General features: G+C 47.6%; 1 protein-coding gene across 3 annotated transcripts in view; it reads right to left on the bottom strand.

The window, feature by feature from the left end:
• Nucleotides 1–5,529, bottom strand: part of GALNT1 (polypeptide N-acetylgalactosaminyltransferase 1) — an 89,678-nt gene extending 84,149 nt beyond the window's left edge. For all 3 annotated transcript variants that reach the window (XM_030445539.1, XM_030445538.1, XM_030445537.1), the window contains exon 1: nucleotides 4,973–5,529. The gene's annotated coding sequence lies outside the window, so the exon portion shown is untranslated. The remainder of the gene's footprint in view (nucleotides 1–4,972) is intronic.
• Between the last annotated feature and the right edge of the window lie 471 nt (nucleotides 5,530–6,000).

Consider the following 6,000-nt stretch of genomic DNA (forward strand, 5'->3'; position numbering starts at 1 on the left):
ACATGTCTTAAGAAACAAAAGAGCAGTTCACATGTTCTGCCTCCAAAGGATGCTAATGCTCTTCCAGCTAGACCACAGAACACTGAACTGGCCTATCTGTTAGAGTAAATTTTCTAACAGCACAAAGTTTCTGGAAGTTGATGCCAGCATGGCACAAGGACAAGAAGAACAAAACCACTCCCCTCCTTAACAAGGAATGATTTTCACAGCAGCTGCACATCAGCTGGTCCCACAGTCTGAACTTCCACAGCACTGAGCTGCTGCTGATTTATACTGCTCTTTGCTAGCAGTAACTTCTCACAGGAGAACAAACAAATGTCTTAAAGACTATCAGGTTATGCAGCGTGGCAGCCCACAACACAGAACTGCTCTATAGCCCTGCCTATATATCTCTCTCAAATGCTGGAAAAAATCGTTAATAAAGGAAAAACACATGAGCTGAACCTATCAATGGGTGTTGCAATGGTCACTGAACACTACCACTGAAAAGACACCATTACAAAGCTCTGACTGTTGGGGATAACTTGACACCTTTTTCATTCCATAGAAATGAAGCTGACCACTCCAATACCAAAACCAAATACCTTGGTAAAAAGTATTAAAATTGTGTATTAAAATTATTGTAAAAAATAAAAGTTCTATACCACAGTTACCTACCACATAAAGACAGAAGAGAAGGGGAAAAACAAACCCAACCCTGTTTTGTTTTTTCTTTTAAATGATTGAAAATAAAGCCCTGGACCACAGAAGTAACTAATATCAAGAGACAATCTAGGAAGAGCACCTTGCCAAGGGAACCTTTTCTTAACTGACCAGATCCCCAAGCCCATATGCTTATGAAGATGCCCGCTAAACATAGCTCCCTAACTTGACTGCTCTGTTCCATTGGCCCTTCAAACAAAGGCACAGGAAATAAAACTCGTATTTCCAACAAGAAACTACAAAGCACCTGCACAGTCTGGGGCTTTAGAATTCAAGTTAATTCTCTTTAGTGGATTATAACCAGACCTTTATGTGAACCCAATGGTAAGAATGCCTCAATGATTTGGGAGTTACTATAGCAGTACATGCACGAGATATTTATGCAGTACTCAAAGTCACAAGCTTCTAATTTAGCCAAAAGTAAATGCCCCTTAAGGATCTTCATATTTCATAGTGTAAAACCATATTTAAGCAATCAGAAAATGAATAATAGAGCAGTTAGCCAGCTCTTTAATACATTAGCTAAAAGTATATCAATTCCATTGATTTTTGTACTGGGCTGATTTCACATAATGGACCAAGCTCCCTAGAAATACTGTAAAAGGGAAAAAATGCTTTGCCAGAGTTAGTGGGAGACGGTGTCAAAATGCTTTTATGACAAATATATGGTTAAAACAATTTATTTAGAGATGTCAAATTTAGAATACTACTGTCAAGAATAGACTTTTTGCTAAAAGTTGAGTAAAAGCCATGATTACAACATTGCAGATATATTTTGCAGACTTTATACTTCACTTCAAATGTTCTGAGAAATAGGAAGCTTGGACTATGAATACATAGTCAAACTTCAACATGGCAAAAGGTTAACTGCAGAATGCTACAATGATTCATAAAGCGAGCAACACTTAAAGACACTAATTAATGATCTAGAAAATAAAGTAGAAAAGTTAACAGTTGTGTAGGTTAGTCAAGTACAGAAAGCCAAAAATGGAACCAGCTGGGAGCTAATCAACCATGATGTACAGGTAACACGGTGGCAGACAAAATTCAGTGCTAATAAATGCAGAAGAAGTGTCACTGAAAGTCAAAGACAGAATTATTAGTATGGTCAGCAACCTTCTAAATTAAGTAAATCTAGTCTAAACAAGAGGATTACAAGCATCCCGGTGGAAGTCAAGGAAGATCTCTGTTCAACATGAGAACATCGCTACTGAAAATTAAGTCTCAGGATTCAAAAGCATCAGTGGCAAGTTACCTTCATATAAAACTCATGCTTCATTGTTAATCGTTACCTGAAAAAAGCTGCTGTATTAAATTAGGTGTCTGAAGGAACTTGTATAAAGAGAATCAGCAAATAAAGCTGCTTATATTAAAAAACCACAAAGCAAGACATGAAAAATACATATTTACAAGTAGGCTAAACAACATAAACAGGAGGTTAATAATTTATACCTCAAAAATTAAGATAGTGCTCAGTTAAAGCAGGAAGTATACAGTTCAGATGTATGTAGAATTAAACACTCAGAGCAATTTCTTGTGCATCTTCGTAAGTAAAAAATCTGCCAATAGGCAAAGAAGGACAGAAAACTGGACTGGGGTGAGGAAGATCACTTTCAAGGATTCATGTCTTTTATTAAGTACTGGTGTAAGGCCTGTACTATAATAGAAATATTCAATATCTGCTATCAGCTTTTCACCACGAATTCCAGGAAGAACTCCCCTGCCAAAATTTCAGTGCTAAAATCAGCACGTTGGCCCTGTGAGGACACACACACACACACCCCAAAACCACCACCTTCCCAACAACCTATAAAATTCAAGCTGCTGAAGAGTAAACCTAGAAAGCAAAACATACACTGTAGCTTGGCCTAAAGGACAGCACTACAAACTTCCAAGATTAAAAATTACTTGATAAAGTTATTGGTCTATAAGTATGAAACAGCATTAGTCTCTACCACTCCAACTGCTAAAGGTGTTTTAATGCGTCTTACGTCTCCTTAAATTTTTTTTCTATTTCAATTAGTAGGCCAGACCTTCTCCTTGTAAATACTGAAGGCCCCTAGTACAGGTCAACTTGCATCTAGAGATGGCTCCTGCACTTCTACATGGACAACACTCAAAGAAACAGACTGGGGAGGATGCCAGAGACAAAGACCATATCATCTTGCTTCTCTGAATCAAACTTTTGTTCTAGGTGGATAGTCTGAGAATTATGTGCACTAAAAAAATAGATCACTAAAAATATAAAATCTGTCAAGACTCTCTTGTGCTAAACATAATGTACATTGCATTCTAATTAAGTATTTGTAAGTACCCTATTTTTAGATGAGTGTCCCTGAAGCTACTTTTTGTTCTTATCCCAAAGACAAGCCACACACTTTTTCTATGATATAAGGAAAAAAAATACTTTAAAAGTGTACAACAAATACATTTTTTACCAACACATTTTCAACAAGGAAAGGACAGCAGAGCACTATTTCACTAAAGCAGTAATTTGGCATTGCAATTCACCCTAAATTTCCACCATTATTTCTCTGCACAGGTTATTCCTCATTTGATCTTGTTTAAACAAATCCAGTTTCAGATGATGGGCGGAGTGGGGAGTGTGTGAGTGTGGAATTTTTCTATAAAAGCGAAACAGTACCACCTCACCACTAGGATATGCAATGACTGCCACAGGGTATTTTTAAAACACTTCCATGACTTTCATTAGTGTCTTTCAATAACCCCGTTCCTACTGAAAAAAGGGCGTATGGTGAATAAGGTATCCTCATTCACGTAGCTTTCAACTCTGAAAAGCCAGACCGCATTCAGTAACAGTGTTGCCATTATCACCTTGATCTGAAGGGTGTCTTGTATACGGTGTCCTTGCCAGGTACCATTTCTATCATTTTTCTGAAGATGACCACGCTGCCACAATCTCCCTATCGACAGTCATTTTAGGAACATTTCTCATTCATGTTTTACTGATAAGGTAAGCCTGATAAAATGCAGCAAATTCAATGTGCTAGCAATAGCACTTACAAGAGACCAGCATCACAGAAGGACAAAATGGTTTGTCATCTCCAAATGACAAAAAACGATGAAGCTGGCACTAGAAAGTGAAATGCTTTCTTCAATATAAGCAATCCTTTGTATTTACAAGAAAAACGAGCTCTGTGGTCTTCCAAGTGCTCAGAGTAGCATGATTTTCACTGCCTTTGCAAAGAAGCAAAGGCAGAGAGGAGCAGTTTATTAAAATACATGGTTAGTTGCATAGTTTTGGTTTGCACAGCTGTTGGCTACGCTCATTTACAGTTCACGTTATGCCACCATCATTTATATAAACAGGAGGGGATGGGTCGCTCCTGTTCATCGCCATAAAACTTAGTTCTTTCAGCAGCTGCCGCACTAAAATCAGTTTCTATTTCAGTACCTCACCCTGGAAGTTTACAAAGGGGCAGGTTCCAGAGACTGCTAAAACCAAGCAGAAGCTAAAGAAACTTTCCCGTACTTAATAATAAAAGGGGGGGGGGGGGTGAAGGGGAAGGGGGAGAGAGGGGGGGTAGGGAGGGAACACGGGTCGGACGAGCGACACACAATTCTGCTTTCTTGGAGTGGAAGGAGGCAGTAACCCTTTGCTAAGACGGGTGAAGTCACTTAAAAACTAAGTTGCTTTAGGCAACTACTTCGTCTCCCCAATCCCCCGACAGCTTAATGAATTAAAAGGAAATAAAATAAGGCTGATCCGGCTCCCAGCAGATAACAAAGTCTAAAATATTAGTCGCATGTTATGTAATAACCATTAACTGATCGAACCCGATGTGACAGCGGGGCGGGGGCTGAGGCGGGCATGCTGCCCCGGCACCCCCCTGCACGCCCTCCCGGAGGCTGCCGACACGGAGCGGCAGCTCCCGACCCCTGGAAGGAGCAACAGGACGGAGCAGCCCCCAGAAACCAAGCCCCTTCCCCCCGCCCGCCCCCTTCCCCGCCAAGGAGCAAGGCGAGGAGCCGCTGGAAGGCAGCATGCAGGCTTTGAGCGCCCGTGTGTCGTGTTCCTCCCCCCAGCTCCGCTCCGTCTCGGCGGCTGCCCCACCACAAGGCACCGCAGCCGGGGCTGCCCCGGTCCTCCGTCCGCACGGCAGGGAGGAAGCGGCGATCAGCCAAGGCGGCGGCTCCCCTGCCGGCGGCCGCAGGGGGAAGAAGCCCGCGGCGCTGCCTGAACTTAGCGCGGGGCGAGAGAGAGAGAGGGGAGGAAGCGGAACCCGAGCTGCCCGGAGCCCGCACTCACCTCGGCCCTCTCTGTCGCTGCAGGGCGGCCGGTGGAGGGAAGGAGGACGGCCCTCGGGGGGAAGCAACGGGAGCCGCCGGCCCCGCCGCTGCTGCGCCTGTCACCGGGCTCCCGGGGAGTAGAGTCCCGCAGGATAAATCCTCCGGGCGGCGGCGGGGACGGGGACAAGCAGCACACTGCCCGCTCGTCGCGGCGGCCGCTGCCTCGCACCAACTTGAGGCGCGGCCGCCGTTGCCGTTGCGCAGCCGGGCTGCCGCCGGCGGCCGCTGCCGCTACAGCCACCGGGGAACCGGCGCCTCCGCTAGCTGCCTGGCTCCGCGGCAGGGGAAGAAGCGCCGCGCCGACACCACCTCCTCGGCCCCCCTCTTCCTGCGGCTGCCGGGAGCCGCGCTCCGGGTGCAGCGGGGCGGTCGGGCGGTCACACAGAGCCCCGTGCAGGAGCCGCCGCCGCCACCCTCTCCCTCAGCGCCTCGGAGCCCGCAGCTGCAGCTCCCCGGTAGCGCCCGCTCCGCATGCCCCGTCCTCCGCGCACCGCACCGGTGGCACCGGCACCCCTGCTCTGACCGCTGCCGCCCCAACCCTCCTCAGCGCCGCGTCTCCATCACCGGCGCGGGGGCGGTGGCGGCGCTGGGGGGGGCGGGCGCAGGGAAAGGGGCGGGGAGCCGATCGGCGCGCGAACACGTCCCCCACACCCCGGGGCGGAGCCCGCGCTCCCCGCCCCTCCGCTACCCCGGATGTGGGGAGGGGGAGGGGGGCGGTGGTGGTGCTGCCCAAGGGCGGTGGGCGGGGGAGCGGTGCGCCGAAGTGGGTTGGTTCGGTGGTGCCGGTTCGGTGGTGCCGGTGTACCTGGTGCTGTCCTTCCACCTTCTCCGGTACAGCGGGGCTGGTGCCCTCGGTACCCCCTGGTCCCCAGGTGTGGGGAGGGCTCTTCTGGATGCAGGGTGGGGAACTTTGCGCCTCTGCGTCCCGTACGTCCCTCCGGGCTTTGAATACGTGGCCGCCGGCAGGGACTGAGGCTCTGCCTGGTG

The sequence above is a fragment of the Calypte anna genome, chromosome 2 (genome assembly GCF_003957555.1).
Source record: "Calypte anna isolate BGI_N300 chromosome 2, bCalAnn1_v1.p, whole genome shotgun sequence".
In the NCBI taxonomy this organism is placed as follows: Eukaryota; Metazoa; Chordata; class Aves; order Apodiformes; family Trochilidae; genus Calypte; species Calypte anna.